General features: G+C 43.6%; 1 protein-coding gene across 2 annotated transcripts in view; it reads right to left on the bottom strand.

Moving 5' to 3' along the window:
• The window catches only part of Sifr (SIFamide receptor), a 65,171-nt gene that overhangs the window by 38,554 nt on the left and 2,032 nt on the right, over positions 1-24,585 (bottom strand). The window lies entirely within an intron of this gene.

Genomic DNA, 24,585 nt, shown 5'->3' with positions numbered 1-24,585 from the left:
GATTTTAGTTTATATTTGAGGCTAATGACAGAAAGTAAGTTGGTTTACTTTAATTGAAGATTTATAATTTTAACACATAATAAATCATTTTATAGTAAATAATGACCGGGATTGTATTCCATACTTATGACACCCTCAACTGCATACCAACACATATGCCAGTGATTTTTAATCAAACACAACTTACAACATTCACATACATGGATATTCCCAGAAACAAGAATGTTTATACAGAAAACCTTCCCCCCTTTCGATTCGTCTCTCGGTTCAAAATCACGTCCCGTCAAGTTGCGTGGCATGCATATTCCAAGCCGCCCTGCGCACGTTCGCCCTATCGCGAGGAAGCCTCCGCCACGATGCGGGTCAGCTTCTAGCCGAAAGGGAGGAAAATAAACCAAGCTTCTTCGGATAAATCCAAATTACGAGGTGGCGGTGAGCCCGGAGCGTCGAAGGGATGGAAGAAAAAATGTATTTGCCGCGATCCCTAATGGAAATTTCTATGAAGCATCGCGCAAGTAACGAACGGGTAGCTCTCGGGGGAATCGAACCAGTCGGCTTCTGTTCTAGATTCGCTGGGTGCGAACCCCGAGTTCAGCGGTGGAGCAGCCCCGATCTAGGCCAACCTGGCGTTGCCTCTCGGCGTAGACGGCCGACGGTCTGCGGCTGCGCGGATCCTCTCTTCGGCCACTGCCCCGGTTTCGAGTACCTTCAAGGTCCCGCGGCTCCCACCGTGCGACCCCTCTCCTCCGGGGCGATCCAGGTGCGTCGATGCACCGGAAGCGGTTGCATCGCCGCTACCTCCTTCGTCCAATCTCCTCCCCGTGTCGCGTGCCGCCATCGTTTCAATTTGCCAGCCATCCCTGCCACCGCTGGCGAGATTGTGTCATCGAGCCAGGAACACCGCCGCGATACAAACGCGCTCGAACGGCGCAGACGGCGAATTTATTAATTGGGTCAGTCCTTCCTTGCCGGAGCATTCTTGGGGAATACTAATTTATGTGACGATCCACTTCCCCCGGCAATTCTAAGCCGCTTACGCCGAGATTGCACGGCGCGGGAAAAACAACCGAGTTTTAAGACGCTCGGTTTAACGCTGGCCTTCCTCCCCTATTAAAAATACCGCGATGTTTATTCACTATAGCCGAGGCAACGAATGCCTCCCTCGACAATGGATCACATTCTTTGCCCATGAATCCCGCGCGCTTGGCGAGGAAGCACCGGCGCCAAGGACCTCCACAATTACACCCCGACGATCCAGCGGACAGCTTCGAAATTCTCGATGCGTCTGCCGTTACTCGGGGCTGTTGACTGCTTTCCACCTAGCATGCACGCAGGCATCGAGAGGCACGCTCCGGAATCGATGGCAATCGCGAGTCCTGTCGAGTCCTCCCTCGGTGGGGCGTATCGAAAGGGAGGAGGGAGGATCGTGGAGGGAAGAATAAAGGAGACGAAGAAAATAATTTCAAGGAAAAAGCAGCAACGGGAAGAATAGCGACGGCCGGGGGTGGTAGGGAGAGGGGTGAAGGAGAAAGCGCGCGAGAGGGAGGGGAACGAGTCGGGACGAGGGAGGTAGTGACCTAGTCTAAGTGGCCGAGATGCATGACCCGAATACCGGTGCTGTACAGGTGTGGTGTGTGTCCCACTGGCCTCTACCCCCTTCGAGGCACCGACTGCCTTCGAGCACGATGGTAGTGGTGGGTGGAGAAAGAGCTATGTGGTCCCGAGGGATGCACAAAACGGAAATGCCATCGATCTTTCGATACCCTGTGTACAGGCCTCCTTCCAGCTTGCCTCGATACAAGACGCAAACACGCCACTGATAACAGGGTATACGTTACAAAGGGGATTCCAGGCTCAGACTGGTCGTCGGCCGGCTATAACCTAATCGCGCCATTATGTAACGACGAGCTCCCCGTAATGGGTGAACTAGTTGGAAGTAGACCGATCGAAGGTGTGCTCTTTGCCTTTAACAGATTACTTGGAAGCGGCTGCTTATAGAAGAGACAGTTCCGTCCGGATCAGGGTAAGTGCTCCCGGGGCCGAGTCTTTTAATAAATCCCATCGTTCCTCAACTTCGCCGAGTTATTATCGTCGGGCATGGACGGGAAAGTTTGCCGACTCGAAGCCTCCCAGCGGCAACTTGTCCACTTACATTCTTAATAGGCGACGGGCAAGTTTTGCCAGCGACAGGACAGCTGAGGATTCAGTCCGCAGGGAGCAATCGTTGACGCGCTTACGTGTTGTCACGGCCGATCGAGGGGGACGTTTATTCGCGAGGAGCAGCCGCGACTACCTGTTGTGTTGAAAGATCGATGGGATGATCGAGACGCGGTCGCCCGCCGATTGAATTATCATCCAGCAGCGGAAACTGCCCCGCCACACCGCCATTCGTCATCAATGAGTCTGAAAATTTAGTTTATTGCCGCGATCCTGTGCGGCTGCTCCTGCGGATTTATGCGGGGCCTTGACCAAAGGCTCTCATCCGAACAATGGAGCCCGGCAACGTCGATGCAGCGCGAAGCGGACACTCAAGTTGCCGCGGAAGTCGCGCGAGTCCACTTCGCCGAGGATGGGAACGAACGTGGCACCAGCGAAAATTGCGCGACACAATTTTGCGAATTTTCCCGTGGTACGTGTTTCGCTGCTGAACAACTCTGGCCGAGCAAGCAAGATACGGCACCACGGGCCGACCTTGAACGCAACCACGAAGACCGATGGGGAAGCTTCGACGGGAAATTACATTGCGGTTTGGAACGCGAGTCAACTGTGAAGGCGAAACCGTCGCAACTGCTGTATCTGCAATAAATATATTTTCCACCTCGCTGATGGATATTTCAAATGTAACGTTAAAAGTATAATCGTTTGTTTTTTATGTTAGGATATGGAGTAGCTAAGAAGGTCGATGTTCTTTTGAGGAATGGGCATGTTGGTTAGAAAAATGTGTGAAATCCGTTGCAGATGTGACTTAGCTGATGATATTGTTTGAAAGTAGAGGAGAGTTTAAGTTACAAAATATTCGGTAACTGTGAATAGATCGTTAGAGTATTAATATGGGAAGAAAAAGAACTGACTATTTGAGGTTTAAGCTCGAATGCTCTTGACGAATGTTTTTTGTCTTCAATGCAGGAAATTGATATTCTATATACAAAAGGACTTCTAAAATCAATGATCTGTTCCTAAATGATCCAACAAAATTTTTTTCAGGTAACTCTGCTGTTGATGACTGAAGATCACCATTGTGTCTTGAGGTTGCAGCACAATCTGACATAAGCTATCATATATAACCTACGAAACTATTCGTTTACACAGCCAAGGATTAGGAAAAGTGTACAACCTGAGCAAATAGATCGCATGCAAGTTCACAGAAGACAAGAAACTTCGGGGTCCCGCGTGAAGATTAGATTCGGGAAAGTTTGTATCATCCTTGATATTCCCCAGACATCTCATCATCTGATTATCACATTATTCTATCACTGGATAATTGTATGTATAATAGGCAGGTTCGAAAGCAAACATCTTTATCACGCTTGAAAATAGAAAACTTTGCAGAAGTGTTCTAAAATAACACATTGGTGCTTTTTTACTCCGGACCTAACCCAGATCAAAGTAGAAGTGTTCGTGAAGTACACCGAAGGAAAGATCCCACATTTCTCAGATTAACACTGGCCTATTCAATTCTTCCAACTACACCATCTTTGCTTTGATAAATCGCAACAAGCGTAATACCTCGTGCAATAGCATCACACCCAGCTACAAATTTTACCCGAAACGTTGCAAAGTGTACCAAGTCCTATGCACCCTAATAGCCGCCTTACTGTTTCCTCGTACACCTCGCAACTCATGCACGCAGTCCCTGAACAATGTTCCGCGATCCTTCCTTCTGTTCTCGCGTGATTTCGCGAATAAATCCCAACTTCAATTGCGAACGAAACGGCAGAACTCGAAGGGAAGATAGCGGAAAATATTCAGTATCAGAATTAATAGGCGAATGGTACATGCACGTAGCCACCTCTGCCTACTATCTGTATCATGGCCGAACCGTGCAGATATCCGTCTGTCTGACCTAAATACGTAATTATCTTTTCGCGAGGCACGACCTTGGACGGGCCAAGTCCGAACTGGGCCATGTCTCTGTCTGCCAGTTTTACTTCGTACATCAAGTTACCTGCTCACCTTTTCCACCCTTCTGCCTCCCCCATCTATCTCCCTCCCTCTATATATATCCTATCCTCGCTTTAAGGCTCTTAGACGAATCTTTTAAGGCGCGAGAATCGGAGACACTCGGAGGCGTCATCTGCGCGGGAATAATATGTCATAATTTTCAAGGATCGCCCGGGATAATTTAATTAATCCGCTTTAATGGAGATTCGAGATACTCGGCGTCGCCTTTTTAATTACACGCGGAGGAATAGCAGCCGGTTCCAGGATTTAATGCAGTCCCCGGCAGCCCCCAACCCTCTCTGCGCGCGCGGCTCCCGCGGCAAGCGGGATTGCTCGCCTCGATTTCATTGCCATCAGCCGTCGGATTAATCGCGACGGCTTGAAGTTACGAGAAAACAGACCGCCGCCGCTGATCGAGTTCTCTCGGATTCCTAACGGTGTCTCCTTGGAAATGTCGACGTTTAAGGGGCTCGCTTTATAGGTCCGTCGGATATTGATGGCTGATATAAAATGGATGTCTTTCGAGAAGATGTTCGCCCGATCGAAAAACGTTATACGCCGGCCGACACACCAGTCAGGTGAACTCGCCCCGGTGACCACCACCCCCGAGCCACCCGCCGCGGCAACTGGAACGCTGACCCAGTTAATACACCTGTAGAAACAGTGCCAACACTCCCGTGCCCGCGGATGTCGGTCCGTCGACGAACGACCCTGCACGTAGCCACGAAACCGCTGCAATTCCATCGTACACGCAAACCACGCGAATCCCTTTTGTAAGCGACGCCTTTATTCGTGTAATGCCTTATCGCTCCTTGGGGCTAAGGACAGCGCGTGCACGGCTCCCGTGTGTTTCGGTCTCCTTGGCAGGGATCCTCTTGCTCCAATTCAGCCAGCCGATTCTATCTACTCTGATCAGTGGCTCGTTCTAAGATGTTTCGCTTCAGAGACACCCTCGCCGCTGACGAACTTAAGAATCCTTCGGCGAATTCAAGATGCTTGAGGATAGTCAAGTTGCTTCGGGGATAATGATATTTGTGGGTTGTTTAAATACCATTCGCATTGCATACTATAGTTGTCTATCAGGTGCACTTGGTAACTTGTTCCTCGTCGATGGATATAGGATAAGTGATGTTCCTTCGAGGGAACTGTTGGAGTAGGTAGAACTGTAGGAAGCTTCTGTTGCTTCGTAGATCTTCATTTCAATAGGGAATTGAAAGTAGCTGTAGGTAGACTAAAGCTGGATGTTGTTATTGTTGATGGAAGAATGTAAAGAATAGTATCATTTATAACAAGTGCAAGGTTAAACAGCTTCAACCTTGATATACTGCTCGACAGTATTTTTTGCCGCGTATATGTATACTAGGGTGGCCCTTATTTATACACGCCGAAATTTCTTTTCGTATTTCTTTGCTCTCACCCCCTAATATGGTTCCATTTCATACAAACATAGTCCCTGAAAAAGATTATTACAATCGGACGGAACTCATCAATAGTTTGGATTTAAAGAATTTTTCAAAAATGGTAAGCCCTATCGAAATATTGTTCAAATAATACACTAGCTTTTTCGCTACAAATTCCGACAGAATATTAGCTTTAAATTTTGCAGGGAAGGAAAGTTCGTATGGCTCGAGGGATATATGTACGTTTCTGTGGCTGAACTTTTTTGGTCAACTCTCGTAAAACACTTTCCTTTTCGTCTGAAGTGTATTGGCGAATAAAGCATTGAAAGAGGGCAATACCTCTACGCGGATCCTCCTACGAGAACACGCGGCCATAAATCTAAGCGGCCAAGATGTTTCGAAAGTGCTGCGATAAATATTGCCTGGATATTAGAATTGCTCTATCCATCAAACAGGTGACCCACCACGTGAATTCTCGCAAGTGAGTTCATCGTCCAATAGCGTGTCAATAAGGTGCGATACTTTAAACGCTACAACGCACTGCTAAGGCACAACGTGTAACATAGAAGACCTATCAAACAAGACCTAACTCGGAACTCAGGAAAACATTCAAACTTTTACTACACACACAAGAAGTCCGTCAAGGAAGAAGACACGCAACCAGTATCACCCTCCGCTCACATAACTAGCGTAACATGCTTCCATGTTCTAAAGATCCGCCACAGTGTCTTTACAACTCTAAACGACGTGGTCAAGTAAAACTTCCTACCTATCAATTACCATAAGCAAATTCTGGCTCAAGGAACATAGCACATCGTTAAACCCTCGAAACAAGCCCGCTTACTTTGCTAAACACAAGGCAACACCCTTCCAAACACAAAGAACCACTAACAACCCCTCTGCTAACATGCATCAAGCTAAATCCCCAGAACAGCGGCTCACCTGGTACCAAAACAGAAATTTATCGAATAATGCCTTAACATCCCTTCCCAGCCTCGAGCCAGCTCCCTCTCCGCGACGAGTTACAACGGACCATTTCACTCCTCGACCCGTGCTCTTGACCCATCCAAAAACGTGACTCTCCCAGCTGTTTCGACCAGCGTATCTGCCATCCCCCGTTTAATTGCCCAGGGGTCAAGCAACAGGCGGGCCCGGCCCTTCTGGTAAGACATTCGCTGTGCGGGGTTCGGAAAAATATCCGAGCCCAGGCCGGAGGGCGGTTAAGGGGGAGGGTGGTGCTCGCCGAAGGGTGCAGGTGGGAAGCCGGGTCGCGAACGGGGTCGAAGCAGAGGTGGGTAGGGTAGGAGTGTGATCGGCCGATGTAGGTCAGGCGAGAGTGTTGGCCCCTTTCGCCTTGACACAAACACAGGTTCTATGGATCTCGGGTTTGGGTCAGGCTATCGATGCGCGGAACTCTTGAAATTCGACGGGAGGGGATGCCGGGCGGCCTGGCGCGGGGAACTCGCCCCGGCGATTATCATTCTCGCGCGATAACGCCCGATTAATAATTGCCGCGTGTCGGGACCGTTAACACCGACGAATCAAGGCGGACGCCGCGGTGGAAACAGAGCCGAGGGTGAGGAGGGTCGGCCGGGCGGATAATGAATTAATCGATAGGCCCGGTACGTCCTCGTCGCGCGGCGCTGCACACCTGCCGCAAGGAATTTTTATCGTGCCGCTGAATTTCATTTCGAGTTCCGCCGCACCTTTAACGATCCGCGTGCGGCGCGCCTGATTTTTTGGCGCGACTCGTGTCAAGGTTAAATCAACACCAGCCGCTCTTCCAGGCCGCTTTTTCAACGCCGCGTAGCGCGCTCAAGATATCGCGGCGACGAATCGGGTTGCGTGGAATAATGCATGGATAATCGAGCGGGTGCCCGTCAGTGGATAGGGATCGGGGGTGGGGAGACGCGTTTAATTAATTGCGGGAGCTTGACACTTTGATCGCAGCTCCTGCGGTACTCTGCACGGGCAACGCCGACGATGGCAATCGACAGAAATATTAATCGTAACGATGATGATTCAATAGATACAGTTTGTCACGCTGGGAAAATTAATATCAGCTATGAAACGGTGCATGGGGATTGAAAGTGTAGGTAGGAAGCTGTTAGGGCTCTAGTTTCTGCAGGGGTTGATGTTATATGTTAATGACCGAGGCTTGGTAACGTTTCAGCGTGCTTTCCAACGATTTATGGATGTTTGTGACGGTGGGACCAAGTTCCTGTTGTCTTTCTTGACAATCCATTACGCGTCAGCTGTTTGAGACGCACAATTCAACGTAAGGTCAGGTGGGGTAGAGTGTAACAAAAAAGTTTATAACGAGTGTAGACAACAGAATGTAGATATAATAAATCAACTTTTCTTTTGCACTTAAACAATCAACAGTCTTGGTCCTTCAAATTCGCCACGTTTAAACACGAAAAAAACAATTTTGCTAGATATTATCACGGGAAAGGTACGATGCCGACAAATAACAATTGAATCGAGATGACGGCAGGTGCGTTTGTCAAAAACGTAGAACGACGCAATAAAGATGTTACAAAGAAGCAGAAATACTTTCACTGTTATACTGTACCCCGTGTTACAATCTACCCCACCTGACCCTAATGATGTCACAGTTCCACAATTTCAATGTTTAAATGTTCATGTTTCGCTGAAAGCAATTTGTAGCAGATACCAAGAATCACCTCTGGCACAGATGGCGCGTCTGTTGTTTGAGCAAACTGTTGGTGAACGCGTCTACACTGATAAAATTATGCGCGTTTAAACAACCTTGAACATGGACCTTTAACGAGCGTCTGGTAATACAAATATTTTCAACGGTGCACGTTGTGTGATATAAAAAACAATTATTGATATCTAAGGTTATAGCACGAGAGAGAAACAGAGTGAATAAGCAAGGGGAAGTGGATCGTCTATGGCCAGACACTCGTTACAAAGTACTATGAATATCTCTCTGTTCCTTGTCACACAAACGTTTTAAACAATGTTTAAAATTAAATTTATCCACACAGAAAGTATAAAACTCTGTGTTGAATGAAGATAATTAAACACTCTGAATAAATTCAAACCCTAGTAGGTATTTTCCCTTGCTCGCTTACTTCAAAGATGTTTCCCTCTTAACTGAATTTACCTACTTTTATCCCCTGCATATTCTAAAAGGCATCAACTCGAGTGTAGCCACCCGGAACAATATGACCCTGAAACGAGCCTCGAACTCAGACATTCGGGAAATATGGTTGCCACTATATTCGCTGAGACAGGAAGGTCGGCATTCCTATGGACCGGCGACGAATCCGGAGTAAACATTCACAGACATTTACGTTCAAGTTTTTCCAGAAGCCAACATAGCAATGGTGCACAAAGAAGAACCAAAGTTCCCCCATTATCCAAACATCTCTGTAAGCAGACCAGCAATTGACGTCTAGCTGTTAAGAATATGAAAGAGCCGCGGTTAGGAAAAAGGAAGAATGCCTCGTTTAAAAGGAAACCATGCGTGGAACGAAACTTGGCGACGAGACGGTTTGCGTCATTCATCCCGCGGAACGGGCCTCATTGTGCCGTTAATAACGCGTTTTCAATTATTCGGCGCGGCGTATTCAAGTCGACGAGACATCGCCAGTTGTGTACACGACTCTGGCGTCTCACCTGAGGAAACATTTCGGCGCCGTTCCGTCGTTGTTTTATATATTCCTACTTTTCCCTCCTTCGTCTAATCGAACCCGAGCCGTTTTGCGAACCAAGCGCGCCTCGTACGGAGCCCGCTCGCGAAAATGGGGGAAAAAAGGCTCGCGCGATATAATGAGAAAACTTAGCCGTTCGAGACGAATTTAAACTGGCTGAAATCGAAGGGAACCAGAGTGTCCGCGGGGGAATATTCGGCGGAAGCGGAAGTAATGATGTCGTTGGGGTCCATACACTTTCCCTAAAGTTTCCATGCTCTCCTGCGCCGGCGACAAATGAGAAAACTTGCTGCTCGATTAATTCGCCAACGATGACAACGATAACACATACTCGCCTTTTCCGTAATAACTTCACTAAGTAGTTACGTTCACTTTTAACGTTTCCTCGTCGCAGTCACATCTGTCAAATATGTCTAGCTTGGTTTCTTAATGTAGCGCTATTTGGGGGAAACAGTGAACGGAATGCTTGAAATGTCGCAATGGAAGGGAAATTTTAATAGAAAATAAGAGCAATTCTTTAAGAAAAAAGAGAAATAATTTTTAGAAAAACATTGAAAAATCGGAAAGAAATTAGTGTAGAAATTAGTGTAGTCTAGTTTTTGCATTAAAAAGTTTTAATAAAAACGGTGTCTTAGATTTATGTATAATTCAAAACTGTTTTACATAGGTCCACAGGATTTTGGGATTAATGCTATTTGCAAGTAGAAAGGAGCAAAGGATGAGCAGCAACTAGATTTGCTAAATTTTCAAACTCGATTCGAAAGATTTTTCAAGTAGCTTACCCACAAACCAAAGAATCATTTTTAAATGTCCTGAAAAGCTCTTGTCTTGTTTCGTCCTTAAATCAAATAACTGACGAGTGCTTGCAAAAAGGGTTTAACCCTGGAGGCATCTTTTTTACTGAACCTTGATACTTGCTTTCGTAGACATCAATTTGCTCAGCAAAAAAGACAATAACCGTTCACGTTATGAAATAACAGATATACAGGAGCTGAGGTTTTACACCCTCTTCGCACCCTCCTTTCTCAAGGGTCGTATTGGTTACCGCGACTGAAAAAAAGCTACCAGAGAGTCACCCGATAAAATGTAAACAAAGAGGAAACTAATATGGGTCTCTCCATCTACGCAGAATGTGTAGAAGGCCAAAGTCAGCAAGCAAAAACCCAGCCAATGCCAAAGTGCTAAATCTATTTTTCTCCACTCATTCTAGGACTGGACAAGGCTCAAGCGCTTGCTCACCTTTCTGTACTGACACCTTTAACACGAAACGTACCTACAATACAAATGTGACGTTTCAGTTTTTTAGATAAATGCGGATGAGTGTCGTCAAATGTGGCATTTCTGTCGTGTATATACGTTTCTATAAACAGCGTACCTCCAATTAAATTGTAATATAATCTATCAAATTGTATAATTCTTTAATTTAATCTTATATAAACTATATAAGTTTTTAAACCTCCAGTTAAATTTTAATGTAATCAAATCCATTCCACAAAGTTTGCATGTTGTAAACGATAGCTATTAACACCCCCTTACGTTACAAAATTTGAGAGAAGAAAAATCCATCTTTGGCACGAATAACCCCATTAGTTAAAGCCCTCGCCCAGCAAACGAAAGATAATAGTACAACGTTATGTTGTGTGATAATTAAGCTAAACTGAATCCACGCAGATTTCACCTAAACATAGTATATTTCCTGCAGCCAGAAGTGTGAACGGTCCTTAAGGCGAACGACTGTGCACGTTCAATTTAATCCCCAACAATGACAAATATTTGGAGAATCTTCGATAACTATAGAGTGCAAGTACCAAGTGGCCTAAGACACTATAGTTCTTCAAGCATAAAAAGGGAATATTTTAATGAAGTTGCTAATAAAAAACGAACAAACAGAAATATCACAAAGGAATTAGGACATTGTGTTCTTGTATAGTCATCAGTAAAGTCTTCTGGTCTAATCTCAGCAGTGAACCCTTCCGGTACTCCCAAAGTACAATTGCTGATATCAGGCACCGTGTGCTCAGCCACACAGCCGTTGCTCCGTTATCATCCCTTCGTTGCTGCTACCAACGTAATCAGAATCACATCGAACCTTCTGGGTCGGGGCTACAAGGAGGAAAACTTAACGGCGCCCTACGAAGCGCAATAACGTTGTAATTAAGTGTGCACAAAGCATGTGACGGTTAGCGATGCCGCGACAAAGGCAGACTGAATAGACACGTTCCAACCAACATATGCTAGCAGCTCGTCCCTGCATGAGCGCGCGCGTGTGCATGTGCCGCGAACCTGTACAAATGCATCCATGACCGTGCCCGTTCGTGTGCGCTGACACATATTCGCGTATGTCGCCCGCGATATGTGTCAGGGTCGATGATTTATCACGGGACTCTAGCTGGGCGTGCTAGCGGCCGCTGGAAAACCTTTTGCTTTAATTGCGTGGATGATTGAGAAATAATGTCGCGCCCCGATTCCGACCCGGACTTCTTGCACGCTCGCGTAGAAACTCCGCCCGCCAATCGGCCGCGGCTTAAGCGATATTACCGTTTTAATAGTGTATTAATCTACGTCCAGGGCATCGGCAAGGCATTCCTGCTCGGGGGGATTCGCGTAGGGTGTAGTGGAGAGAGAATTAAACGGGGGGAAATGAAAATGAGGGGTGGGGAATGTTAGGAGTGTAGTAGTTGTAAAAATGGATGAACGATGGTCAGAGTTTTACCGCGAGTATGGTTTAATTATGCAGAGTTTGGGATTGGAAGCATTTGTGGGCTTGTGTCTATAAAGTTGAGGGAGATTTTGAAACTTTTTATTCCCTTGGCGATGTTTTTGCGGATATGATTTTGAAAGGGATATTACTTTATCGAGTTAATGTTTGTTTTAGGTGAATGCATGTAGGTCGTGTTAAGTCACCCAGATTTTTGTAAATGTTTATTTTTAAACATGTGTTTGTAATCGTCAATTTGTTGAAAAATAAATTAATTATACGTATCAAGATTATAATCGAAAAATAGTATGCGAAAATCGAGAGAAGATTTCGTTGTTTCCTCTACGTTTACTGTTAGGTACCTTGCGAGCAAGTAGAACTGGTCAGTGTGTGGTCAGACACGCGCCAGTATCTTATCCTGTGAACTCATCTAGTGTTCAGACTTTAAGTTACGTTAAAAATATCCTTTACAATCAGTAAATACATCATTCTAATATAGAGAATAGTATTTTAAATTTATTATAACGAAATCTCGTTGCTACCGTCTTAAAACAAGATTTAAACATTTAATGCTTTATCCCGCTATTTTTCTATCGTGATTTTAGCGTGACCTTGACCGTGCGTGATCATTTGTCTCGTAGAGAGATTGAAACGAAATTTTTTTTATACACGTGGTTAAAGAATTGCGTTGTGATATTTACTGAAAATGTTGAAATGAAATTGCTGTCCCAGTAGCACTGTATCGAATAAGTAACATCCAAGAGATATTATTGACTATCCTGACATGCTATATGCGGTGACGTACATTTTCAGATATCCATTTTTCACTCAGGAGTGAAAGGAATTTTATCTTCATAAAACTCGTTCATGTACAAAATGTGTACTAACTTTCTTATCTTTCCACACAATTTTCCAGTGCGTTCTATTTTTCCCTTTCCTCGCACAAATGGCCCTTACGCTTTCCTTGGATTCAAGGTAAAATTTCCGACTGATTGGATCTGACAACCGCCGTAGCTCATCCGTAAGGTGTTGCTTTCTGATAGTTCGCTCGTAACGAAGGAACACTGTACTGTTTCAAGACAGTGACAGATCATATTTCAGAAAAATTCTGAACGACTGATTACCAAGATGAAAAGGAAACCGATATTTCCATCCCATTCTGACTATAATATTTTGGAACACTAACAGTACTAATAGGTATTTTCAATGGAGAAGATTTTACATTCATTTCTTTATCTGTTATAATCTGTTAGAAAGATTATTCGCCTTCTTCTAGAAGAATAATAATTCTATACAATACCCAGGACACATTTTTTTATAGCCATTTAATGGGACACATTTAACAGCGAGATACTGCTCGAGGAGCACAAAAGATGAAAAACTTAAGGATATAATAACCGTTACGAAAAGCTTCTCTTCAGCTTTCAGACTCGTTGAACCAACGATTTCCAATAAACACGAAGCTTTCGTTTGGTCGTGGATGCAGCAAAGGCCTGCAGTGATTAAAATCACCGAAATGAACTGAATTGGTGGAAGCCGAAGAAGAAGAACTAGAAGAAGAAAGGAGGAGCTTCTATAACGAAATATCGAGGCTTCAGCTTGAGAAGTAGTCCCCCTCGAGTTACTTTTAAGAGTTATTGGTGCGGGTGATGTTCATTCGTTGGAAGAAGCAAATTACAGGAGGAGTTAATTGGAAAAACGAACTGTAAGGGTCGCTTGCTGCGGTAAGCGACGAACAATGCCTTGGTAATTCGTGTAGCGGCTCTTTAAACCAGCTTTGTTGAAGAAACGCTGTCACGGACAACGAGGGGCCATTCACGTGATTCAATTACCTGTTCGTTTCAAATATCGAGCGATAAACGTAAAAATCAAGGGTGCATTTGCTAGGGTTAACTCCGCCGAGCAAACTTTACTCTGGTGAGCGAGCAATCTCTCTCCTAAGGAGTTCGTAATATTTGTAAAGTACTAGTGGACATCAATTCTTGAACACTTGACACTGTTTGTACAAGTTGATTGACTCTAGACTCTATTACGTTCGATGTTAATTCATCTGGGGCGATGAGAATTGACTTTTAGCAAGGAAAACGTTCAGCGTCTCTATTGTCTTAACCCTTAACCGGTGACGTCCCACATTGTGGCATAAACGGTGACGTGGAGTCTCGCAGACTCTTTAATAATTTGATAATGACAAGCTTAAATTTATTTTTAAAGTATACTGGTGTTATTAGTAACTTTATTACGTGTTTTATTTAAAACCACTGAAAGTTGTCTTCATGACACGACAGATTAGAAAACAAGGTCACACCAAAAGGAAGAAAATATGGGGAAAATGTTAAGGGTTAACCCTTATGTTATTTTCCTTGCATGAAATTGTAACGAAATCCAATTACACAGAAGAATGGCCAAAATTGATATAGCCAACTTTAACCCTAGAACACAAACGTTCGTAAAAACCACTCTCTGCAGATTTTTATTTGTATGACAAAATATTGCAAATTTTATCATTGGTTAATAGCTTTATAACATAAACATAACATTCGTACACATTATTGCCCTATTCCCTGCAAAATGGTTCGTTGAAAACAACGCGAAAAGTAGTCGTCATCCTGGCGAAAAGCTTTGTCAGTCGTAAAAATGTCGAGCCTTTGTGTTCTAGGGTTAAGGAAGGAAGAAAAACGAGGGGTTGGAATCGAGAAAGAGAACGTTATCCTAAACGAATTTACTCGACCCCGGATAGCTGGCGATGTTGATAAACACTGGACGTTAACAGTTGAGCCGAGGGTGTCGGGGGGTGTCCAGGAGGGATCGTTGCGTTTCGCTGAGGGTAGGATCGAAGCACGGTAGCCCGGCATAGTGGAACCGAGCCCTAGTTTTTGAAGGAGACTCTCAGAAGCGGTGCAGGCTGGAGGGTGCGGGACGCGGTCACCTCGGGCCGTTCACCCCGTGCAGCCAGCGCACTCGATACACTCACCCTCTGTTGCGTGTGCGGGGGCGTACACGTTGAACTCCAACGACGTCCCGCTGCATCCAACCTACAACCCAGCAGTCTGCCGTGCACAGCCGCACCTATACAGGGTGTTCATTTTGCTGGTGTCAGGGTTTTAAGGAGGGCTCCACGTAGTAGATTCCCGAAATTCGGATACACGAAATTTGAATTGATTAAAGCCATGTATCAAGGTCAACTGTTTTATTGGATTGGTTGTAACTCGGTTGCTGAGTGAAGCTCATCTTTCGAAGGAAATTTATTGTAGCGAAAGCTCGCAGAATAGGGTGGTGTTTATTTATAAGATGTAAATGCTTTTAGTAGATCTTGGTTCTAATAAAAGAAGCCTCGGTTTGCTATTTTATGGGACACAGCAAAAAGCACTTTTCGACCTATTTGGATGTAAGGGATATGTTTGTATCGGGTCAGTTCTGTCTGGGATTGTCGCCACAGAGTCTAGACCTTGTTTGGAAGATACGTCTGTTTTTTAGAAGGCAGGTAATGCACTTTAAAGAGAACACTGAGGATAAACATACCAGAAGTCATTCACAGAATTGTTACAAATTTTTCGCATCCTGTCACTACAATATATCATTGACTTTTTCTTAGGATCGATTCACATTTTATCGTTTACTATTTTCTAGCACAAAATAGCTTAAACTCGAATGAAAAATTGAATACAGTAGTGAGACCATAGTTTCGAACTCGTTGAAATACTTGAAAGTTATTGTAACGAATCATTTACAAGGGAAAGGCTGGACGATAACATTTTATTCACCCTGTACATCGGTCAACACCTTCGTTATATACGGCACCTTTTCCTCGCATAATCGCTCGTACTTCCGCTTCGCTCGCGGCGCTATAGTCGATCCCACGACCCAATTATTGGCGCAACGATCGGAACAATTAATCTGACTCGGTATTTTACTTCCCTTCTGCCTGCCTCTTTTTTCATTGCTTTTTTTGCGCTCCATTAGCCGCAGAAAGGATTTGGGTGGGCTTCGAAAGATTCTGCTCGAAATGAGAAGCATCGTCCACCAATAATTCGAGAAAGTTTCTGAACTGAAATGATGCACGAAACGGAAGATGTGTCTGTGAGTGACTATGGGGGGATGTAATGAGATATCAGGATTGGAGCACAAATCATCTCTGACAAGAAATAGTAGCTTGCACAATTCTTTGATATGGTTCTGGTCTAAAGCAATAGAACATTTATGCTTCGCTAACGACTGCTCAATATTCCGCGAAAGATTATACGATTCCCTAAACTTTTCATTGGGAAATTCAAGGCTACTGTGCAAAGTAATTTCCACGCCTTAAAGTCTTCTTCTCGCGAAGAATTCGGAAAGGGAAGCCGATGGATCACTGGAAATATAGCGCACCCTGAAAAATAGTGATTCAAGTATTTTTAGTTAATTCAACAACGCAATTAGTACTGAATAAAATACGTAAATTATTCTCCACGCAGTGTAAGCATTCTAGCCCATTAAAAATCGACTGGTTGTTCAGGATTTCCGCAATGGGTTTTCGAAGACAAATGAAATCCGAGTAATGAATAACTCCTCGTGCCCTATACGAGGTCTGTCAACTCTACGGCTTTCTAAGTATCGAGTAACTTTCAGTTCGCAAAACTTCGCTAACAGAAGTGCTTCCAGGAATATTAGATAACCCAGCGCGACAAATTTCGCGATGTTCATCGAACCGTTCCCTCGCATCGGTGTGCAAAGACAGACCACGATCTTATCAGACGCGAGTACACATTTTCGCTTCACTCGCCGCTTTCTCGATTTCTGTTTCCAACGACCTTGTCGAGTCATCGCTAAACAGCATTTGTATATCGATTGTTTTCGTTGGTCGAACAAACTCCATGCCATCCACTTCGCTCCGCGGTGGAATGAAAGCCTTATCAAACGAGTTATCAAAAGATCGCTAAAGATAAATCGAGCGAGCTTTACCTTCAGCCTTAAGTATCGCGAGAATAAGATTAAGAGACCCTCGTTTCCGTCCGAGCACGTGCGACGTTGAAATTCGAGCATCGAGGTATCGCAGAAATTAAGGGAATGAATGTTCGTAAAATGCTAAACAGGAACTAAAGAATTCCTGTTGAGAAATTCGCTTTTAAATGCTTGAAGACTGAAGATCATTTTATACGTGTCCATTGATTTCGTTTCGAATTTCCAGAACCACGCGAGTAGCCTTCGTTCGGAGAAAATGTTCTATGAATAATCTCACAGACTATTAATTATCAATATTTACTAGCATTCTCCAAAATTGAAACCAGTAATTTATCATCGATTTAATCAATTTCAACTGGTTTACTATTCGGTAGTTACTGGTGCAATTAAAGCAATTAAGGTCCTGCACAAAAATTCCTTATACCATTATTTGGGTCTTCCAATCAGTGACACAATCTTATTTAAATGCAATCCTGGGAATTTAAGGATAATCTCGCTGATCTCTGGCGTTTCTATTTGAACAAGACTCGGAGTAAATCCTGAAGATAAGCGATAACCGACCATGAGGGTGGCATTGATTAATAACAATGTACCTTTATCTCCTAGTCGTTTTACTCCTTTTACAGTCGTGCTACAAAGACGTGCTTTACGAGAACTATGTCGCCGATAGAAGATAGATACCAAATTTATAAAATCTTCAAAATTTTGTTCAACTGGGAACCATTCTTGTGAAATTGCTGACAAATCATCCCTACATTTTAAAGATTTATGGGAATTCATTAGAAGACCTATGATAATCCTGTTCCAGAGCGTTGTGCAGATTAAGTGTAATGTGTAAAAAAGTCAACATCAGATTGACAAAGTGGGATTTGTTTCTCGCAACGAATTTTTTAAGAAAAGATTTACCTAGCAATGCATCTGTAAAGTGTTATAATAAATAGGAGAATAATTGGATAATTACAATACTACTGTGAATATTCATTACTCGGAACAGAATAACACTTGCACCAAAGTATTTGTAAAATTCAATTCCTCATACGTTTCAAAAGCAGTACGATACCATTTAGAGGTCAAAGTTGCAAAATCCATCAAGAGCCATCACTGCAGATGTCTACAAGGATTCCTTCAAGGACGAAACACCCGCCGAGATCTGGATATATTATTTCATAAAACTGAAATCTTCCATTCGAAGAGGGTAACAGTAAAGCCATTGTTTCGAAGAAAGGTATAAAACGTCTTACACTCAGAATGCCCGTTTCAAGTGTCCATTCAAACTAGTTTCGTTGAAGGCACAATAAGTATTCATTAACGCGAATAAAGCTAGGTAAATGTAATGTATCAAAGAATCATAGTTAACCCTTAACAACCACAGTATTTTAATCCTCTACTAAGTCCTTTTTCCAAATTTATTTCCTTCGTCTATTATTAACGCGAAATCGTCGAAATGATTAGCAGTTACGCGGGCGAGGGTCGAAAGAATGATATCAACAGCGTGGAAGACGATCGTCCATTTTCATTTTTAATGCTTAAATGGACGCGAACGATGGAATCAGCCTGACGCGACGTCGTGGTCCGATGATCGACTCTGAACGCGAGTAATTCGATTTGCCATGTCGTTAGTCTAGAATCCCGAGATCGCTGCCAATTTCCATTTCAAAGCAAACGAGGATCGAGCCACGCAGCCATGTCCTGCGTGCAGCTGCTCACCTGCACCCTGCTGCACCACGGAAATCGCGGGCCGACAGGGTTGCTGCATTTCCCAAGCTGAATACCCTTGTCGGCCATCGTGGCCGCCTTCCTACTGCAGGGGAAATCGTTTTGGCCCTCCTCTGTCGCCTGAATTTTTCTCTTTTTGGCCTACCTTTTACGACCTGCGAGAATACGTGAAAGCCTTTGGCAGACTCGTCGTTTTGCTACGTTGATGAATCTGGGTCTACGCGATGGCAGCTAAATGGGCGTAATGTTTCAGGGCTATTTAGCGGAATATTCTTCAAAGCAAATGTTTCTGCAGTTACTCAAAACTTTCCGAATCCGGAACCCTGCGATATTAACTGAACTTTCCACCCACCACTCTATGTCATCAACTCTAATTTCCACAGTATTTGCACAGTATATGTACATACATACATATATACATATTAACAAGTTTGGAAAAATACTATATATATATTATTAAGTTCAGAAAAATACCTTGTATGTATTATACTACATATGTATTATATAGTATTTTTCTAAATTTATTTCTAAATGTATTTTGAATGTACAAAATTTTATTCAAATTGGAGATAACTAGATAGGAAACCTAAAGGAAGTAACCAGAGTTAAAGCATCTCTAAGAATGGGCCAGTAAAGCTTCAATTACTTGTCGAAACAAAATTCATAAAAATTCCATTGTTCATTTAGGACTATTATCTATTACCTTTTGTATGGAAATTCAATAAACAATCTACAAAACCAACCCCGATTTTCCCACTGGGGAACAGTTTTGGAAACAGCTTTGGTTGTCAACATCGGTCTGAAACATCCTTCATAAATCCTGTGGAATATGTTAATCAACGTTAATTGCCCCCAGTAACACTTTGGTGCGGACCCATAGTTGAAATCGATTTAGTCCAACCTTTTCTTAGCATGCTCTCGAGAAACATATACCTACTATAAAAGAGAAGAAGCTTGGAAAATCTGTGATATTAAGTGTTCGATCTCCTAAATGTCCTTCAATACGTATTGATATAAATGTAGTCGTTTGATGGGAAATTGAGGATGCAGAAATGGCGGAAATCTACTTTTATCGTGGAAAGGGGATCTTCGAGCACGAGACGGTTCCGGCGGATATTGCATGCGCCGAGAATTCCGTTTTAGGGACGTCGAATGCACACCCGTTCAGCTAATATCACTGTCGAGGAGGTATCAAGAGGGCGACTTGAGAATTTCCACTGCGAGGAATTCGCTCGCTTGTGAAAGTCTAGTTAGCCTCCGCAAGCTTCTCGGTTGCGGCGACGTAGTAGGCCGATGGAGTCATCGTTTTAATGAGGAAAGGGCTTAATGTGAATGTAAATAGCCCACTCAGTCGTTTCATTATCTTCAAGCGAGGGCACAAAGGAATCGTTAAAATGGTTTCTGTTTCAGCGATTGTAGCTAGTTCAGTTGCAACTAATTTATGTATCAGTTCGACTGGCACCCACTGATTTTAAATCCAGCCACTATTATTCCGCGCCTCTTCGATCGGCTGCTGGCTCTGTGAGGGAACTTCGCAAACAACGGGGGCGATGAATGGAAGACAGTCGTCGACAGCACTTCGCCTGTCTCGAAAGTGGTGACGGATCATAAAAGCTTGCTCGGCGGCTTTGGCTTGATCTGAAGGGGCAAGCTTTCCGAAACATCCCGCTGAAAGTGTTGGGACTTTCAGCAACTGTTCGCCGAGGGCTTGATTAACGGAAGAGTGCTCGAAGCGCAATTTCGAGGCTCCTCGAAAGCTTGCAGAGCTATGCGAGCCCCGGTCGAGCTTACTATAATTGCGATATAACCGCCTGATTCGACGATGCTTCCAGTGAAACGCGAAACGAGGGTAATCGGGCGCGATTACGATGCAAACACATCGGTCAACTTTTCCCTTTGACTATTGATCAGTGCGTAATAATAACGTGGAATGCAATTAAATTGATTCAGGAGGAGGGAACGAGTGTAACGCTTTGTGCTCAGAAAGGCGTGCTGAGGCGTTCTTCGGCAACGATTAATTGATTCTCGATCGAGAAAAGGATGGACCCAGCAAACACGGTGCTCGCAGCTTACAAGGGATGTTACTCTAACACTTCGATTTTTTTTTAAAACCGTGCAAGTTTGCAGGGGAGCTCGATAGATACGTCAGGCAATTTTTTCGATTCTGTCCGTTTTCGGTTCTTCGGGGTGAAAGCACCCCTTAAAGGTTAATGCGTGCTTTTCTATTTTCCAGCACTGACAAGTTACTTTGGGCTACCCGGGGTGGCAGTGTCCGACTGGAGACGAGTCCCCAGGCCCTGAGTGAATTGAGGCAATAAATAACCGAAGCCAGCCGAATGGAAACGTTTGTTATTCTCCTCGCGAAAATCATATCACGCGGGTGAATGTTCTTCTGGCCATTCAGCAGTCGCTCTACGAGGCCAACGCCCCCGTGCGGCGTGATAAAAACATGGTCGCCGGGGGAAGACTTCAATTTCGTTATTGACTTCCGCTTTCTTTCGCCGGATAAACACGCGGGACGAGGGAAAGTTTGTGGTTCTGTGACGATAGTAGAAACTATTCGGAGGAGACAATGGCGCACCGGCGCTGAACGATAACACCATCGTGTAGCCTCGTCTACTGGTAATTAGAGGGTCGAACCTGAGGATTGCTCGAGCGGGGAAAAACCTGACGATCCTGTGGCTCCCCACGGGCTTCCAAACAATTAGTCGACACGTTCCCGTATCCTTTTAATTAGGAGGGGATGAGTTTGTACGGCGGGCTCTGCTCAGAGCCGCGACACTCGGTAGCAACCACGTTCTACTTTTAACCTTATAAATAAAATCGACCTGGTGGAGTAGAGCGTGAAGTGGGCGGCAGCGTTTGATAGAATTGACCTGCCCGGCCGATTTAACTCTCCTTCTGTGAGCCTTACTCTTTTCCTGCGGATAAATGAGGCACGACTTTGCAAATAGAAGATAGTGAGTCATCTGGTTATTCTTAAGTACTAGGGAGCCGTTTTTGACGAAAATGAGACATTTCTTTTTTAATTAATTACAAAGAAAGAAATTTAAGCTGAGACTTGCTCTTTGACAGAATGTTTATTAACATCATAAGCTTTAAAAAAACATGTTTGTATCGCCAAAAATATGAAAATATGCAAAGGAAACATTTTTAAAACACCTCATTAATGATCCATTTCTGGTAATACGAAATTTTGATGCAGTTCTTTGTACACTTCTTTATTTGATAACGCTACAGGGATAATCGAAGTTTTCTTGTACGTCAAGTCTGATGTGTCTTCTGCATGAGCAGTGCCAACAAATCGTCGACTGATATCTGCTCATTGGATAACATATTTGCACAGTTGTGTCTAGCAGAACTAGCAATTGGCTTATTGTGCAAGTATAGAATACTTATCTCCAACTCCAAGTGTAGGTATCGAACACAAATCGAATGTATCTTACTGGTGTCGAATGTTTGCTCGCGGTGGATGATTACTTGACTGCGTGGTTATAATTTCCTCAATCATGGGCGTAGCCAAGGTGGGGCACGGGCGGGGTCCGTCCAAAATTAAATTAATTTATTACAAAATAAAAATAAATTAAATTGTGAAGTAAATCCGCATTATGTACAGATTTATTTGTCTATCTAGTTATACGTAGTAAGATGTAATAACAAAATTTGTTCCACTATTTATTGCCCCTTCCTGAATGAAATCCTGCCTACGCCCCTGTCCTCAATCATATCTTAATCCTACCTGATCGAATTTACGTTTGTGGCTAATGAGCCCCCACAGCATGCCTTCTTAAATAATCTAAGAGCGCAGTAGTTTTCCAAGAGCGACTGACTAAACTAGCTGGGACTGTTTTTCTGACTGCGAGTGTTACATAGAAGGTTTGTGATAAAATTGTTGTGGAAGAAGTAATACGCTAGAGGAACACTGAATATTTGTTCGTTATAAGTGACTGCTGCGGCCTCGGTCGCTCATTTTTCGGTCCACCCATATCTAAGCTATCTACACACTGGGTATCCATCCACAGAGCTAGTCGCAAGAGAATCCCAACGTTCCGCAGGATGAAAACAGAGCAGCGCTGGCGGTTGTAGTTTGCATGCGGAATGAGCCGCGGGTCGTGCGCTCCAGACGGGTCTGGGACACTTGAATTCCTTACGAAAAACGTAAGCGTGCGCGAGTGCGTGTTAATGACGTCGTTAGTCATGCGACTCGCCGACAATTGGCCGCTGGAAACGAGTCTGGAGGCTCACGGCCGCGTGCTTCGTTTCTATATGCAATTACGACGACCTTTGAAATTCGAGAGCAGACTGACAAATAGATCTTGCGCTTAAATCGATCGATGAGAGGTTGGAGGATATCAAGAGTGTGATGTGTGGAGCACAAATGACTCTGATGCGAGCTGATTGTCATTGGAATCAATTAGGTATAAGATATCAAGATTAGAGCTAGAACAGATGATCGGTGAGAGTGGATATAACGAAAACTTGCATTAAATCTTCTGAATATTTTGAATACAATCTGTTGCTCCCATAGTTGTACTTCTGTTTATTTTATTAATTGAGTGTTTTGAGTTGCATCAACTTTGGTAGTCATTAGCGACTACATTGAATACCTAAGGTTAAGTTAACTGAGTTAACAACATGTGGATTAGTGACTAAAAATGGTCCTGGAACTCAGAGTTGTACATCTTGATGGCTGATCAGGTCACGTAAGTTGTTATCTCTTATATTATAATATGAATTGGAATGTAAAAATTTGAAATTACATGAGGATACATTGAGAATGTTAGTTTTCTAAGTCTGAGGCTTATTGTATTAATATAAAGTCTATTATTTTGTGTTTTAATTAGTGCTAATTGTGTTGCACCTTATGGCTTCATTATCAATAATTCTTTCAGATAACTCTCAAGCCCATCGACAATTACAGCACGTCATATTATTTAAAGAATTTTCTAAGCTCAAGATAACGTCAGGACAATATTCTGTTACTCGACTAAAGCCATCTTGATGTCTGAAACACGCAAAGGTAAGAAGTATGTGTACCAGTTCAAGAAAATACTCCTGACCTCGATAACTGGATTGTCAGTTCCTTAGAAGGGAGGGAACAATCGATACAACAACTCGTCCCATCTGAATTTTACTGAATCTGAATTCACCTCTTACGTTTAATAAATAAAAGGGATCGATGTGCAACATGGCTCTATTAGATCGTTATGACGATCCTACTGGTACTTCATCTGTGATCGATGAACATGAAGATAGGGGAAATAGTTAATTTTCAATCGAAGAAAGAGACTGATTGAGAAAAGACTGGTCAGCGTCCATCAACTTGGAAGAAAGTCACTCCAATAGACTCCTGTTAAATCTTAGCAAACGACAAATCTCACCCTTTTATTTACAACAACAAAGTACCATAAAAATGAGAAATAAAATTATCGCCTTATAAAATGATGCGAAGGAATGATCCTACTCTGTTTAATAAATTGCAACGCCCCTGTAACATCACGTTGCTGATGCAGCACAGTGAAGTTCAGACAAAAGTGTTGTCTTCGCGATCAGAGTTGATCGATAGGAAAGATGATCCTGTTAGATCCTCGTAAACCCCAGGGAGTCTGATCAGTAGGTATCCTACCCCTAACCGTCGATAAAGCCACTAAACGAGGAAGGAGTAAAGGCACTGTTCACAATCGCAGGTTGTCCTTCGATCGAGCTTAAGCTACAAATGCCCGCAATCGTAATTAGATAGATGTTACATCGAATACGCGTTGCACACGTAACGATCTCTGCTTAATTGCGCGACGTCCCAGCGGCAAATTCATATTTGTGCACCATACACCTCGTTATCCCTTGGTGCTATCGGAATTAACTGACCCACTTAATCAATCCTGATGACCAAACCGGTCCTTTACATCTATACAAGCTTAGCGTCTTTCTTTTCCTGTCGCGAATTAAAATGAATTTAAAAACCCCGCTGACAGTTATGCAAAAAATATCA

The sequence above is a fragment of the Andrena cerasifolii genome, chromosome 10 (genome assembly GCF_050908995.1).
Source record: "Andrena cerasifolii isolate SP2316 chromosome 10, iyAndCera1_principal, whole genome shotgun sequence".
NCBI classification, from domain to species: domain Eukaryota; kingdom Metazoa; phylum Arthropoda; class Insecta; order Hymenoptera; family Andrenidae; genus Andrena; species Andrena cerasifolii.
Note: the sequence above shows the minus strand (reverse complement) of the source record. Positions and strands in the feature narration are given on the sequence as shown.